The 15965-nt window shown below is 38.2% G+C and overlaps 1 protein-coding gene, 1 long non-coding RNA gene and 1 pseudogene across 6 annotated transcripts in view; 1 reads left to right on the top strand and 2 right to left on the bottom strand.

The window, feature by feature from the left end:
- The window catches only part of ADAMTSL1 (ADAMTS like 1), a 1091970-nt gene that overhangs the window by 545817 nt on the left and 530188 nt on the right, over positions 1-15965 (top strand). The window lies entirely within an intron of this gene.
- LOC140534539 (uncharacterized) lies at positions 1848-4996 on the bottom strand. Its single transcript, XR_011977357.1, has 3 exons — positions 4848-4996; positions 2744-2852; positions 1848-1974 (listed from the first exon to the last, which is right to left on the bottom strand). It is a non-coding gene; the product is annotated as an uncharacterized lncRNA (long non-coding RNA).
- Positions 13307-14673, bottom strand: LOC140534527 (non-selective voltage-gated ion channel VDAC3 pseudogene; annotated as a pseudogene).

Raw genomic sequence — 15965 nt, 5'->3', positions numbered from 1 at the left:
GCACCAAATTGGAAATCTTGAAAATCAAAGGTATGATTAATAAGACTGTAAGTAAAAAACAAGAAACCACTGAGATAATAAATCTAAGAGCTTGTTTTATGAAAAAAAAAAACCCAATAGGTTAGATAATTCATTGACAAATTCCGTATTCTGGAGCCAATGGGATGTTTCCACATTTTCCTGGGGTTACACTGAAGTGCCAAGGTCTGGCTGATCTTGGCTCACTGTTTGCCTAGGGCTATGCTGAAGCACATGGTAGAGGCCCCAGCAAGGCTGGCTGTTTGGTTAGGCACCCATAGGGTTGACATTTACCTGTTTGTCTGTGGTTATGCTGAAGAATTTGGAGGTCTGGCAGCTGGAAGTTGCCTGCTTGCCTGGGGCTTTGCTGAAGCATGGAGTCTGCCCATTTTCCTAGCTGTGCTGAGGCATGTAGAGGAACCCAAGTGTTGGTGTTTACTTGCTCTACCACTCTGCAGGTATCCTACTGTTTTGCTGAGGTGAGACTAGCTGCTGACTTGTTGTCAATATCCTGGGGCTACTTCCTGTCCCTTTTACCCAAGTGAGACCTTTCCTGTTGATCTTCCAAGTTTCTTGGGCTCAAAGATTGTTTCACCCCATCTTTTCGCTGCTTCTGCTGTTCCAGGATTTGATTTTGGGTGCTATTTTATGGTTGTTTTTCTGAATTCCTGATCTTAGAGGGGGAGCATATGAGGGTGATAGAGAGGTCATGTATGTGATCACCTCCATGAATGGCTGAGTTGGAGTGAAAGAATAGATCACAAAAGTTGAGGAGATTGAGGAACTGGGACACCAGTATGTTTGCAGAAACATCAAAGGCATATTGAAATGTCCCAGTATAGTGGCAAAGAATAGGGGAGAAATGAAAACTGTGAGCCAATACTGAACATTTTGAGAAACGAGAATGATGGGGGCTAGTAGATAACATTCTTGAGAATCTAGATTGGGTAGTATATTTGGATGGTGTGAACCTCTAAGAAGGCATGGTTGCTGAATGATGGTAGCAAAGGGAGCAGTTGGAAGTGCTAGTGGAAAGCAAGAAGTAAGTCACATCACCCTCTAGGAACAGTGAATTTGGAAGCTTTAGGAAAGGATGGCCAAGGGTGGAATGTCCATGTCCCAGGTGTCTCTGGGTATCAGAGACTGGAAAGAGAATAAGACATAAAGGACCAAAATAAAAGGAATTGTGTTAACAGTAGAACAGGGATTATAGAAGGCACAGTAGAAGGGGGTGGACCAGAATAGATTGGAATATGGGAGGGATAGGGTTAAGGTAGATAAGAATGAAAGAATAGTAATTGAGAGTGAAGAGTGTGTTACACTTAAGTTGACCTGTATTTCTGGGTCATAGAAACTGAAATAGTAAGAGGTGTTTGTTAGCTATAGGGACTGTAGTACTATGGCACCTGACCTCTAAAAGTCCCATGAATGATAGAGGAAGGGAAGAAAAGTTATTGTCTATTGAAATGAAATGAATTCTGTTTCTCTCATGGATTCTGATCTAAATCTTTTCCCATACTCTCACAATTCAGTGCACACAGTAGGTGATTATTTAATGTTTGTTGACTTAATGAATTCATCAGAAGTATCCATGAGGATGGAATCACATACCTATCTAAATGTGCACTCTTTCTAAAGTGTATGCAGGCTATACATATTTCTTTACTTGTTGACTCCACAGATTCCTGTCGTCTCCTTTGAGAGTCATACATAAAAGCTTTCTACTTACTCACTCGGCAAAGAGCAGTTTAATGGAAAACTTTTGGGGAGGGAAGAAAGTGCACATTTATATGAATAAACTTGAAAATGACTTGGTCGGCCAAGCAAGCTCACATTTTATAAATTAGAGCTTTATTTTTTTAAAGGGAATTCACATGTTTTTCTCATTAAGGCTGCAGTCACCTTCATTTCTGTTCATGCGATTTCCTTTCCTTATTACAGTGCCTCCAGGTAAATCTATGGTACAAACAAATACAGCATCAACTGTTACATAATGGATAAAGAGGGATCAGTCATTTCCACTGAGTCCCCTTTATGTTGAAATGGCCCTTAGTTCTCATTTCCCTGATGTGACTCCATAGAAAACCCATGTGTGTCTCATGTGACTCCTGTAGTCTGACCCCCTCTTGCATATGAGGTGTGTTAACATATTTTATCATTGGCTATTGTGTTATTCTTTATTTTCCCTCCTCCTGTTTAAAATCACTCCAGTGGAATGCACGTCAGTGTGTGGAAACAATTTGGATGGAATTATATTGTTCTGATGGTTGAGGCAAACAATGAATGCTTGCACCATGCAAAGTATAAACTATTCCTAGGGCATGACCTGACAGGAATCCATCTGACCTCTGCCATATAATACTATGTTATAGTAAAGAGACATTCTTTCTATAAGGGTGTGGGAGCTTGTGTGGTTTAAAGATATGAAAGGGGCGTGAGGTTTTGGGGGTTGGGTTTTTTTTCCAGACTAATGAGTGAATTGTTATTCAATTTGCCTTTTGGGTTTTTTCCTCCCTATTTTGAGCAATTACTTTACTTTGGTCAAGATCCACTAGTTTTTCATTGTTGTAGTGGTAGTGATCTCTCTTTTTTTTTTAATGATTCTTATATAACTTAATTGTGAATGCTAGCCTGTACTGCTGAAATGGGGAGCTCTGAGTTGACTGAAATGGGCCCCACATTACAAATTTACTGATTTTTAAATGAAAGAATTCTGAAATTTTACCTGCAGACATACAGTTGATGTTTAACCAGTAACCATATTTCATGTATCAGAGGAAATAGATGTGTGTCTTCAATCCTATATACCTACTTCCACTTCTGAAGGGATAGTGCTAGAAAAGGCCAGGCAGAGGTGGTTAAAAATCACATAACATTCTGGTCATTTATAAACATTGAACTGCAGCCACATTCCCTAATATTTCTTTTTGGGATAAGGAAGCAAGATAAAAATAAAACTGAACACGATAGGGAGCTGTGGTATAGTAGAAGGAGTTCTGGATATGGAATAAAAAAACTTTTGTTCCAATCCTAGGCTATGTAGGAGAAAGTAAGAGCTCAGGAGCTAGAAAAGGAGAAGAAATGGTGAAGATTTAGATCAGTGATGTCAAACTCAAATAGATTCCTGAAGTCTGAATGCTGGCTTAGAAAGCCACAAATTAACATTATCTGTGCTGTACTCTATTTTTATTCAATTTGTTAAACATTTCCCAATTAACATTTTAATCTGGTTCTGGTATACTCTCTGACTACAAGTCTGACAACTGTGATTTGGAGGGCTTTGAAATAGTAAAGAAGGCATGAAATGGCAGGGGAAGAAATTTGGGAGGACTTGAGAAGTTGAAACGGGAAATGAAAATATATCCCAAAACTCCTTGGGACGACTTAGAAGGTAATGAGTTCTTTAAGCTTAAAGTTTGAGTCCACACTTATGAGGTATGATGAACAAAAGGATATTTATTTAGGTTCAACCTGGACTAGACAGAGTATGAGTTCCCTTCCATTTCTGAAGCTCCAGTTCTGAGCAGGAGAAACTTGAGATGAAGGGAATGGAGTGCTAGAGCTTTTGGGGAAGAAGGATTTCTGGAGAAGGAACTTATGAGGAAAAATAAAAGGACAAGTTGAGTACTGAAAGAAAAGAAAGACAAGTTGAAGGATATTAATCAAAATAATTAAAATTTTGTTTGTTTGTTTTGGAGGTAATCGGGGCTGAAAGTGACTTGCCCAGAGTCACACAACTAGTAAGTGTCTGAGACCATATTTGACCTCAGGTCCTCCTGACTCCAGGGCCAGTGTTCTATCCACTGCACCACCTACCTGCCCCAATAATATAGTTTTGAAACAGAAAAGCAGAAGGAAAAGAAAACAAGAAGAAACTTTGGGAAGACAAAGAGTATATTATAGAGGGAAAATAAATGGTGTGTGTCTATTAGGGTTCTAACGATTAATAGATAAAAATGCTATAAACATAATTTGCCTGGAAGCAGCATGACAAAATAGATTTTAAAAATTGGTTTCAGAGTCAAGACCTGAATTCACATCCTACCTCTGATGAATAATGGCTGTGTAACCCTGGGTAAGTCACTTAAAATCTCAGTATGCTAGGCAGGCTTTAAGATGCAGAGAAAGTGCTATCCTGCATTGGTAAGGGTAGTTTCCTTATCCAAAAGTTCCCCGTATCTATGAAATCCTAGGTCCAGTCCCTATTGCTTCTATCAGCCTAAATATTAGCAAACCATTTGCCCAGTTCTTTCATACTATCCTTGTAGAAAGCATGGACCTATATTGGTATGATGCTCCTACCTCCAGATAGATGGATTGCTCAAGTGTCCAGACAACAGCATAGTCCATTGCTCTCCAGTGGAGTACCTTGGGGATCTGTACATGACCCCAGGATACTGAACAATTTTATTGGTGATTTGGACAAAGGCATGTAACAAACTTATCAAATTTTCAGATGACACAAAGTTTGGAGGAATCATTAATATAATGGATGAAAGTATTGAAGAATTATCTTGACAGCTTAAAACAATCTAAAAAAATCTCATCTGTACGGAATGAATGTCTAGGAAAGCTGGACAGTCCTTTGAATGAAAAGGTTATTAGCATTTCAATGAACTACAAGTGCAGTATGAGACAACTATGTGATATGACAGCCAAGAAAGTGAATGTAACTTAGGTTTCACTAAGGAAGGATAGATACTATCAAAGCCAGTCCCACTGTACTCAGCCCTCATCAGTTGCGGACACCATTTTTAGGGAAGATGTTTACAAGAGAATCAAGGAGAGAACAACTAGGATGATAAAGGATAAAGGACTTGAGTACTTACCATATGAAGATCAATTGAAGTAATTGAGACTAGCTAGCACAGAGAAGGGAAGAGACTTAGGGAGAACGCAAAGGTTTTCTTTAAATATTTGAACTTTTACATTGAAGATGATTTAGATTTGTTCAGCTAAATCCCAGAATACAGAGCTGTGAGTAATAAGTACAAATGCCAAAGAGGTACATTTGAGTTTGACGTAAGCAATATTTTCCTAACAATTAGCACTAACCAAAAATGGAGTGGATTGTTACAAGAGAAGTATTTTGCAAGCCTCAAAGAACTATAGAAATGTGAGTCATTATTAAATCCTTGTTGAGGTATTGGTTGAACTGCATGGCCTTTAAACTCTCATTTATAAGATTCTGTGATTTTAAAAAAAATATTGTATTGCTTTTTTATATCACCTACATTTCCCTGGATGTCCCCTTTCCCTCCCCATTCAAGGAAAACCATACTTTGTAACAAAGAATAATTTCTTTTAAAAAATTATTCTACAAACTTAACCAACATACCCGCCAAGTCTGACAGTATATGCAGAGTTCTACACCTATAGCCCAACACCACTACATAAAAAAAAAGTGCATTCTCATATCTCTTATTTGAGTATACACTTGGCCATCATACATTCATGGTATCCAATTTGAATTGTTTTGTCATCGGTTGTCTTTCCATTTTTATCGTTGTGTATGTATTTTTCCTGACTCTGCTTCACTTTACATAATCAATCCACAATTCTGTGATTCTTATTATCAGCGTGACCCGAAGCAAGTCACTTCATTTTTCTGGGCTAATTTCTTCATATATAAAATAAAAGTTTGATCTAGACAATTTCTAAGGTCTCTTTCCTATCTAAATCCTATAAACATTTGAATCACAGGTAGCTTACGGGGAGAATCTTGGGCCATCTTCACATCCAGCTCATAAGTGTATTTCAACCACAGTCAATAAGGATGACTTCTGAGGAAGAAAAGGATCACTCTGTGCTTCTTTAAAATGTTTCAGTTTTAGATATTTAATTTCTTCCCTCAAACTTTTAAGAGCAAACCCAATGAATCTGTCCATCTAAACTCCACTCAGAGTCCTTCCTAAAGATTTTATGAATTACCCAGTGATTACTGTCCTGATCAGGAGATAATGTCCTAAAAGAGAACACGATGGGACTCTGTTTTCAGTCCTGCTGGCAAAATCATCTCATCAATATCAAGTAATTTTCTTTTCATTATGAGAGGTAACCCTTCTCACTCCCCAAAAGATGACAAAACAAAATTCAGTTTAGTCAACAAGAATGACTCTAAAGCTACAGGTGTAGCCACTTTGTGGCTGTGGATAAAACATCTATCCTTAGAGATGTAAAATAGGGACTGGTGATTAGATATCTGAGGCATTGAAAGAATGGATAAAGGAAATTATCTCCCTGATTTCAACCTCAGTGTTGTTCATATTGCAAGGCATATGGCCGCCTATTACATGCTGACCAGCAAACATTCTTTTCAAGGTCAGGATTGTTGGGAATTTTGAATTCTGCCAAAATATGGGTAGGAGAGATGACTCCAAAACTCAAGGCTAAATTTAGCAATTTTCCCTTTCCACCATACTAAGATTTCTTTTTCCTTTTTAATAACAAGTAATATTCTGGGTTGGTGAGAGTGAGAGGAATGTTTGTCTTGGAGGGCCTCATTTTATAGGCTTATGGAATTGTTATTTCACCGAAGTGATAGGGATGTCAGTATCTGAAAAAAGCAGCAATCAAAAACTCATGAAATTAAGACCTGGTTTAGAATTGTATTAAAGATATCTTTCATTCTGAATTACATAGAGGGGGCAACTTTAGTTTAGTGGAAAGAGCACTAACTTTGGAGTCAGAGCAAATAATCTAGAAACACCATCTCTGCCACTTATTACCTGTGGGACTTTCAGAAAATCACTTCATCACTGTGGGTCTCAGTTTCCTCATCTGCAAAATGATGGAGCTGGGTCCACTGACCTCTCAGGTCCCCTTAGCTCTAAAACTGCAGTGCTGTGAATCTATGAAATCAAATGGTTTTGAAACCTAAATCAACTCAGTGACCATTGTTACTTTCTTTGAACTTATATCGTCCAGCTTGGTATCTGGCATATAGTAGGTCCTTAATAAATGTTTGCTGATTGATTAAAATATCAACAATGCCACCTCCCTGAACATTAAATTGAAAACAATCAGCAAAAATTCTGCATCGCTGCTTTTTTATAACACAGCTGCCAGAACTGGTGTTATTTTCAAAGTAAATTTTAATGTTGCCCATTCATGGGTCAGCACTAAATTTTGACCATTTGCAAATTTTTTGCAGGTTTGTTGTTTGGTTTTTTTCCAATTTATGTAAGGAGTCAAAACCGCTCCACTCCATTTTACCCTTGACATGTTAACTGAGACCATGTTTCAATCAGTAATGCAGGGGTATGCTGGAGCCTGCAAGAACTGATTGTTAAATTTCCAGTGTGAGCATTTGTACCTTGGAAATCAGCAAATGATCCAAATTAGAGCTTGATTGATTTTTGACAACCTAAGCTTAAAATAATGGAGAAAATGTTAATAATACAGATTAAACTTAAAATTGTGCCCTGTGTACAAGTTTCACCTTCCCTTATACAGTTGTTAAACATTTATGAGAATACTGTGAATAGGGCTTAAGACTAGGTGCTATAAGCCTTTGAAAGCTATTTGATGAAATGAAATAATGCCTAATAATAACTATTCCAGTTGTCTGGATGTTTTCATTAGACTCCATATAGAGATGTAATTAGGTGCCACTGAGAATAGAATGCTGGACTGCTAGTCTGGAAGACTTGAGTTCAAACTCAGCCTTGGACATTTATCTGTATGATCCTAGGCAAGTCACTTAACCTGGCTGCCTCTTCCCCTATTTGTAAAATGGAGATAATAATAGCGCCTAACTCCCTGAGTTGTTGTGAGGGTAAAAATGAAATAATATTTATAATTAACCTTAAAGCACTATATAGATGCTAGCCATTATTCTTTCTGTATCCTCTATGGAAACATTGAGTTTGCTGGAATAGGGGAATCAGGGAAATTGGAATGAGCATAGAATTCTAGCTGAAACCTCTTGAAATGGAACTGCTTGAGAGAGAAGCTTTGATCTTGGTCAGCTGTCCTTTCTCCCTCTCATGCCTTTTGTCAGAGGAGAGTACTTCCCTAACATGCCATCCCTGGATTGCCTGGAGTCTTGTGTTTGTCCTTGTCCTTGGTTGTCAAAGAGGACCATAACATCAGGGAAATGATGACATGACTTGCCGCTGACTTTGACTGGAGGGAGGGAGGGTTGTGTAAGGTCTCCAGCCTCACTTTCTCCTCCTGAGCCATCTGGGTCTAGTGACCAGATATTCAACAGCATGACTGGAGATGGTCCAAGATGCAATGGAATACTCTTGCCTTTTTAGGCAAGATCTTTTCAGGTACTCACTTAAAGAGAGGTAATGCCCAATGAGTGAATAGGCCTTGCCTCTTTAAGAAGTGAGTCTAGGGATGGCCCCTTTAATTAGAAGGAAAAAAATCAAGCTGGGAGGGAAAGGCTTCCAGGGTTGCTATTCCAAAGAGAAACATACATACAGAAGAAACCCATGCTTCAGGAGGAGGGAGGGAGGGAGGGAGGGAGGAAGGAAGGAAGAAAGAAAGAAAGGAAGGAAGGAAAGAAGGAAGGAAGGAAGGAAGGAAGGAAGGAAGGAAGGAAGGAAGGAAGGAAGGAAGGAAGGAAGGAAGAAAGGAATCAAGGAAGGAATCAAGGAATCAAGGAAGGAATCAAGGAATCAAGGAAGGAATCAAGGAATCAAGGAAGGAATCAAGGAATCTAACTAGCTGGTAAACTCCAAGTTAACTGGGCATCTTCTGGCTATCAAAATTTACCTGCCTTAGGAGAGAAGGCGTCTGCGTCAGAAGCCAGGCACCAACAGGACACAGATCAACCCTGTTTAAGGGAAGCTGCTTGAGTATTGTGCTTCCCTGCCTCCCACGGGAGAAAAGAATTTCCAGCAGCCAGCAGCTGTGGTGACCTTTTATTACGTGTGCTCTCTAAGTGAAAGCCCACTTTCCTTTGAACTCTATATATTACGGAAGAGTGTGTCACAGACTGGGGGGAGTGGGTGTTTTGTACTTTACATGCTGTATTGCTTTAATAAATACCCCTTTCTACAAACTGCCTACAGATGAATGACTAAAATAATGCTCATCTGATATTCTTAAGAGAAAAAGCACCTCAAAAGGTATGGAGTTTGAGCTTTTGGCATTAGAGAATCACCTCTGACATCCTAGGGGTACCCCTAGGACCCTGGGTTAAGCTGTATGTAGCCATGCTCTGAGGAATGGACTCATTCAATGGGAGTGGGAACTTGGATAAGGATGTTTTAGAACTTATATGGGTTAAATTTTTTAAAAATGGTAATGGACTTTCTCTTCCTGCTTTATTCTAGCTTCTCCATCTCTAAGCTGAACATTCCTTTCCATTCAGTGCAAAGAAACATGAATTTGGATCCAGAGGACTTGAGTTTTAATCCTGACTCTCCTAATTACCACCTGGGTGGCTTTAGGCAATTCATTGCCCCTCTGTGGTCTCCAGTTTTTTCTTCTGTAAAATTAGGGGTTTGTACTCGATGACTAGTGAGATCCCTTTCAGATTCTATAATCTTACAGGTCCTAAGGCTGTAGAAGGGAATGGTTCCAAGGTAGAGAATTTTGAAATTTTACCACCTGAGGTAGGGTTGAAGTTGGGAAACACTAGGCTAGAACAGATGACTTGAGCAGCTGTTGCATTTCAAGTTGAAATGAGGTAGATGCAAGTGAGTATATCGGCAGAAATGCTTTAGGGATGCAATCAAGCAGAACTTTAAGCGATGAGTGAGAAAACAATATCCTAATGTTCTGAGCATAGGCATTTCTTGCCTCTCTGGAGAGGGTGATGCAAGCAGCTTTAGTCTAGTAATGAAGCTGCCCCACCCCCCAATTTTCACCTCCAAGCTGATTCCTGTGTTTGGAGTTATTGCCTCCCCTAAGACAACTACTTTTCTTTTTACTCACCATCCTTCTCAGCTAAACATCAAGATTTACTTCCATTCCCTCACCACCTACTCTCAGTATTATGGAAGACTCCCCAGAGGTCATTTTCCAATTCACATCTGAACAAGAACCTCCTATACAAAATCCCAGACAATGGAACATCCAAGATTCTCTTGAGACCTCTAGGAATAGGAAACACCCATTCTTTTTTTTATACAACTATAGTGGTTATGAAGAATTTTTCTTCTGTGGTGCTAAAACCTGCCTCTCTGTTACTTTTACCAATTGATTCCCATTCTACTTTCTGTATGTTATATATGTAAACGAGTCTAATTTCCCTTCTGTGATGCCTGAAGACAAGTATCTTGTTCCCATTAAGTCTTCTTTTTTCCAGGCTAATAACTCTTACTTCCTTTAAGTGATAGTGCTATAACATATAGTTTCAAATCTGCTCACAATTCTGAACAACCTGCTTCTTTCTACACTAACTAATCCAAGTCCTTCTTAAAATGTTGGCCCCTAAACTGAACACAGGTCTCTTCTGGATATGGTCTGCATGAATCAAAAGATGGTGAAAGTACAACATTCTTGACTTGATACCATGCTCTTGCTAATAAAGTCAAAGCAGTTTTTTGTTTTTTAGTTGTTGGGGAGATTATTGATCTGCCTAAATTCGATTCTGCCTCTTTTCTGATCTTGTAAAGATCATAGAATTTATAGCTGGAATGGACCCAGAAGCCTTCTATTCCAACCTACTTCTTTTACAGATGAGAAAACGTAGTCTCATGGAGGTTCAGCAGCTTTCCCCACATCATGGAACTAATGTCAGAGGTGAAATTTGAACCTAAGATTTCTGACTCCTTAAGTTAGTGCTTTTTTTGTTGGATGGGTGGTTGTCATCCCCTCCATTCCTTTCATAATATATTCTAAGAGTACTCTAGTGCTTGAGGAAGAACTAATTGATGCCACCTTTGATCATAACAAGACCTTTGAGAATAGAAACCCTGTCCTCCTACTTCCTTAATCCTTATGAATCAGTCACTGTCTGTTAAAGAAAGCCCCTCTTTCCCAGATGCCACTTCCCACTTTATTCTCAGCATCCAGCTTAACCCTACCTTTCCCAGTCTCTGTTCTGCAGAGTCTTCACTTTTCATTGTGCCCCTGGTAACTCCTTCCTATTACTGACATAATTCCCTGATTCTTAGATGGCTTCCTCTCACTCTTGAAGGCCCTCGACCTGATTTCAAATTCTGTTTCTGGAACTTAATACTTGTGTGATTATGGGCAAGTCACTAAATCTCCTGGGTCCCTAGTTTCCTTTCTTGCAAAATGAGAGAGTTGGATTTCTAAGGTCTATTTTAGCTCTAGATCATTGATTTCCTTCAGAAGCATAATCTTTATGATCACCACACTCCCTCTACCTCACTCCTCCTCCCATTTCTCCCTGTTTACTGGCTCCTTGCCCAGTGCTTACAAATACGCCAGGCTCCTACTTCCTTCAAAAAAAAAAAAAAGCTTGATATTACCATTCTCTCAAGATCTGTATCTCTTTCTCTCTAGCAAAAAAAGCCATCTAATCATTTTTCCTCATGTCCCACTCACTTCTCAAGTCTTTGCAGTCTGGCTTCTATCTGCACCGCTCAACCCAAATTGTTCTGTCTAAGGTTAGCAGTGATCTCTCACATGCTAACTACATGACTTTTTCTTTCCCCTCAGTAGTAGAAACAGCAGCAAATCTCAATCCTCACCCCAGAGAGAAGCCTCCCTTTTCTGCTACTAAGAAGAAATCAGGAATTTCATTATCTTGACTGAAACCTTTCATCTCCTCTTGATTGGAGAACAACCTCAGTCAATTCCAAGTAATCAAAGACCTTCTAGGGAAGTAGGCAACTGCTTATTGCTATTTGCAGTATGATGGGCTTAGCTCACAGAATACAGGGTCCCTGGATCCCTCTTCAGCTGAATAATAGGAGACAATCCTCTCCCCCCTGGCTGCTGCTGACCAAACCTTCCTTCCAGTCTCATGGCATTACTAGTAAGCAGGAGAAAGAAAGGAGGAGGGTCCTTGAATCCTGAAAGTAGAAGCTTGCATCTTTCTTCTCAGTGACCCTTTGTTCCTCCATTTCACTTTTCATTCCCAACTCCAGCATTCTGATCCACCAGATCACTTTGTCCTTCCAATTAGAGTCCACACAAACTATTCTTTCATAAGTCTGAGGTTTTTTTGAAATAGTCATTGGGGAAAAAATCTGCAGAGAAATTTCATCATGGTGCAATGGAATGGATAATAACTTTTGAGTCAAAGTGCTTTGCTTGAATATTAGCCTTTGCCAAATGCTGCTTGTTGTGACTTTTTAACCTCTCTGCAGTTTAGTTTCTACCTGGAAAATGAGGGGTTGGATTAAATATGCCCTAGTGTCCCTTCTACTCTAACTAAAGGATTCTATTACCCAAGGACTGCATTCGAGCCCACTGTGCATCTTATTATATGCTTAGATTTACAACAGGGGCAATTCTTCATTTTTGTTCCTGTACCCTCAAAACTTAGCACACTGACTCACACATAGTAGATGTTAAATAAATTTAATGGATTTAATAAATAATTGAGTATAAGTAACATTGCTGCTTCCTTGAGATTTGGGAAAGAGGAAGAATTTTAGAGTTGAATGAACTTTGGGTGGTATAATAGTTATTTTTAAATCAATCCTCTAGCTCCACTTACTTTTTGAAAATTTTTTTAATTTGCAGAAACATAAATCAGGAAACCTGGGTTTCAGTCCCAACTCTAGCACCACTTATGAAACTTTGGACAAATCACTTCCTCCTTTAATTTCCTCTTTTGTGCAATAACCTTGTACTAGATTTGGAATCTGAGGACCTGGGTTCTAATCTTCCCTGGTCTATTATTTTTGACCTAAAGTGAAATTGAACAAGTCAAATACCTCTCTGGGCTTCAATTACTTCATTTGTAAAATGAGAGTTGTTTCAGAGGAAGATTCAGATCTCTTCCAGCTCTAGCATTATGGTTCAATTGTCCCTTCTATCTCTAAATCTAAGATCCTCTTTTCTTCCAGTTGGAGATTAATAAGGGATCAGATCTGTGCCCAAGTTGAAAGAAAAATAAGAATATGTTAGGTTGAATTAAGTTGTTAAAGGTAATTAATTACTTTGTGAAAGGTATTCCTTTCTGATTGCAATTCTTTCTTACAGAAGTTCAGAATTAATTTCTTAAACCCATTTAACACATGGGATTATGCTTCTTGTGGAATTTGGCAAGCATTCCATTAAACTTTGTCCCACTTGTAGTTTCAAACTCACAACACATGGCGCAGAAAAGGAGTTCTAAGGGTGAAGTGGCCGGATTTTTTGTAAATGAGGTGAGAATGTCAGTGAATAATCTTATTTTTTTTTTCCAAATGTGATGAATATATTTTACTCTGATGCAAAACCAAAGCTTTCACTGTAGCACAGAAACCAATTTGATAAAAGGTCATGAAAAAGTGGTGTAGGACATGCAGGATGTGATGTAAAACTGGAGGATCAGGTCATTTCCTTTATAACATGACACTACACTGTTGTTGAAGAACAAATTTAAAATAACACTGAGAAACTGAACTGAAATGTGGCACAAACATTACAACTTCCATGCATGCCTTCAAGTATCTCTCTCTTATAATAGATTCAAAAACCTCTAGACTTCAGCATGGTGACACTACAACAATTCTTTGGAAGAATAAAAAGTTCACATTCTTGAAATTTCACAGAAGAATATTAAGGCCAAAACAGAGTGGGTTCATTTCTCTTCATTTCCAGGGACAGATCTGATACTTTACTTAAAAACTATACTAAGCTTCCAATTAAAATCCCAATCCAACCTTGTGACCTCCTGCATTGAAGTTTTTTTCCATCAATTAAAGCTGAAAGCATGAATTTTACTCCTGCTTGGAGTGTCTGAGTATAACCAAGTCCAATAAGGCTGGCATTATTCACTTTACCAGATAGAGAAGTTTTTTGATCCAGCTTGTACTTAGCAGCAATGCCAAAATGGGTGTTGTCACCACCAGCTGTCCAAGCAAGATTTATTGATGTTTCAATTTTCTCATTAACCTTTTGGTAGATCGACCCTCCAAATTCAGTGCCATCATTCACATGTGTGTGCAGCTGGAAGTCAACAGCCTTATAACCCAAGGCAAAATTATTCTGAGACAATTTAGATTTGGCCATGTCAAAACTCATCTGATAGCCAGCTAGCCATCCTTCATAAGCCAACACAGCCCAGCCATAGATGGTGGGTCCAGAGAAATTAATGTCAATATTTCCACCAAAACTGAAACAGTCACGTTTATAGGAGACCTTTAATTTTTCACTCTTCTTTTCTGTGTTTGGTACAAATATGGTGTCGAGTCACCTTCAAGCCTTCAGTCAATTTATCCACCATGCTGATTTTTGTCCCCAGAGTATTGTCTGTGTTCCATTTTTGAACGAAGGTAAGCCCATAGTCTCAGATCTTGTACTTCGTTTCCAAATTATCCAAAGCTTTACCTGTATCAGTGTATGAATGACCAGATGTAGAAAATTCCACTCCACTGCAAGACTTGGTTCTAAGATCTATTTTAACCATACCAAACCCATATCCTTTGTTACAGACATCTTTGGCAGCCTTTCCTAGGTCACAGTAAGTTGGTGTGTCACACATTTCTTCGTATACACGTGCGCGGGAAGGGTCCCCGACACACAGAGTAGCCAAGGGGCTGGGCGAGCGACGGGAAGGACGCTAAAAGAGTAAGACCATCACTAAACGTCGAATAATCTTATTTTAAAATAACTTCCCACCTACTTACTTCCCCTTTTTGCTACACACAGTAAAATGATAATACTTTAGTGATAGCGTATGTATCCTGAAGTCTTTCATCCAAAATAGCTCCCCCTTTCTTGAAGACAGGGAAATGTCATCTTTTTAGAACTTTTTACTTTCTTCATCATTGTGGCAATGCTTTTTTCTCTCAAGCTTTTCTGCATGCGCTGGGATGTAGTGGATTCCATTTCAAATTAAGTGAGCATCATTTTTGTTTATTAAATGAAGAAGTCACTTTGAACAAAATTAAGTGGTCATTGAAGAGAATCCATTATGTGTTTTTGAAGACTTAAAAAAGTAATACTATTAATGGTTCAAAAATATATTCCACCTAAAGACTTATAAAGAATTTTGCATATATTACTGTTGCTTTCTTTAAAATTGCTCTGCGTGGTAGACAACAGGTAGATGATCAAGTCTGTTTTACAAATGGGGAAATTGAGGCTTGCGACATTTAAATAGCTTTTTCATAGTTACACAGTAAATAACTGTCTAAGGGAGCCTCAGAGTCCAGGACTAACTTTATTCACAATGCCAAACTACCGGTCATTGAAAACAACTTTCATTTGAATGTGATTCACTCCTTTGCAGTCATTGTTAGATTCGGTAGCTCTCTGTGAGTTTTAAGTGGTCTCAATCAATGAGATTTGATGGTTTGAATCTTGGACTTATTTCTGACATGTATTATGCCTAACATATCAGCCTAGTCTATCAGGGAATACAATTATTTTTCCACTTCAGGGGAAATCATATCTTTCTATACTACTTCTTAGCTATTATCAGCTCTTTGCAAAGAATAAGTTTAATAGTCTTAATGTTTTCATTTTAAAAAATAATTCTGTGATTTACAAAGGGTTGGGGTTTTTTTGTCTACATCTTTATAGTGATATGGTTAAAAAAATGTATTTTTCTTATCATCTCTGTTCTTTTTTTCTCTTACATATATTTTGCCTATGGCTTTCTTCATTTTATCCTTACAAATTTGTTCCATGCCTTTAAATTATATATGTAAAAATAATATGTTATAAAATAAAATATATATAATAAATAAAAATTATAGAAAATATATATATAATAAAAATATTTAACAAATAAAAATGTATATGTAAAAATAATATAATATATGTAAAATGTACATATGTGCATGCAACCCTGGCTTTAGTGTCCCATCTCACAAAAACTGTGGATACTCTTCCTGCATTTTTAAGGGGGTGGAATCTTA

The sequence above is a fragment of the Notamacropus eugenii genome, chromosome 1, assembly GCF_028372415.1.
Source record: "Notamacropus eugenii isolate mMacEug1 chromosome 1, mMacEug1.pri_v2, whole genome shotgun sequence".
NCBI lineage: Eukaryota > Metazoa > Chordata > Mammalia > Diprotodontia > Macropodidae > Notamacropus > Notamacropus eugenii.
This window is presented reverse-complemented; position numbering and strand designations above follow the sequence as displayed.